The sequence below is a fragment of the Triticum dicoccoides genome, chromosome 1B (genome assembly GCF_002162155.2).
Source record: "Triticum dicoccoides isolate Atlit2015 ecotype Zavitan chromosome 1B, WEW_v2.0, whole genome shotgun sequence".
NCBI classification, from domain to species: Eukaryota; Viridiplantae; Streptophyta; class Magnoliopsida; order Poales; family Poaceae; genus Triticum; species Triticum dicoccoides.
The window spans coordinates 652036471-652037347 of NC_041381.1; positions in this window are offsets into that span (position 1 = coordinate 652036471).

The window sequence follows — 877 nt, forward strand, 5'->3', positions numbered from 1 at the left end:
ATATTGCACAACATGATCATCGAGAGCGAGCAAGAAGACCCAGTGTTTGACATTGAACCATACTACAGGCAGGGTCCTCTAGCCGAAGTTGGTCACCAGCTACCGGCAACTTGGACTGCCTATCTCAGTATGCGTCAGGAGATCTGACACCCACAGGTGCATCATTAACTGCAGAAAGATCTGATTGAGCACCTATGGAGGCTCAAGGGGGACGCCGGGTGATGAAATACGAGTTTTTATTTGTTGAACTATATAATTTGTATTGAACTATTTGTTGTTGTAGTATTTTGTTGAAGTATTTGATTTTTCTATGATGAAATATGTGATAAGGAATAATTGTGTTGATAATTGAACGCCGAGACACGGCGAAACTATGCCGAATATGGGCCTATTCTCGCCCATATGGGCCGTTTATTCGCCGAAATTGGGCTGCAAAGTGGGCCAATTTCGGCGCCTGGGGCGAGCTGGGGGCGACGACTGGGCGCAAAACCGCCCCCAGCGCCGAGTCTATCGCCGGCTCGCCCCCAGGGGGCGATTTTTATGCGTCCTGGGGGGGCCAATGGCTGGAGATGCCCTTACCCAGCGGCACGGTTGTCACTTAGGGCATCTCCAGCCGTTGGCCCCCCAGGGGGCGTCTAAAAGCGCCGCCTGGGGGTGAGCCGGCGCAAAAAATGGCCCTGGGGGCGAGTCGGTCCCCAGCCGTCGGCCCCCAGGGCCGCCCCCAGGCGCGTATTAAAAAAAAGGGCCGTTCGGCGAAGTTATGATAAAAAGTAGTTAAATTTCGGCTAAGCATGGCAAATTTCGGCGAAATTCGCGCATTTTCATTACATTAACCTAATCTAAAACAGAAAGGGGCTGAAGTCGTCGCCGCCATCGT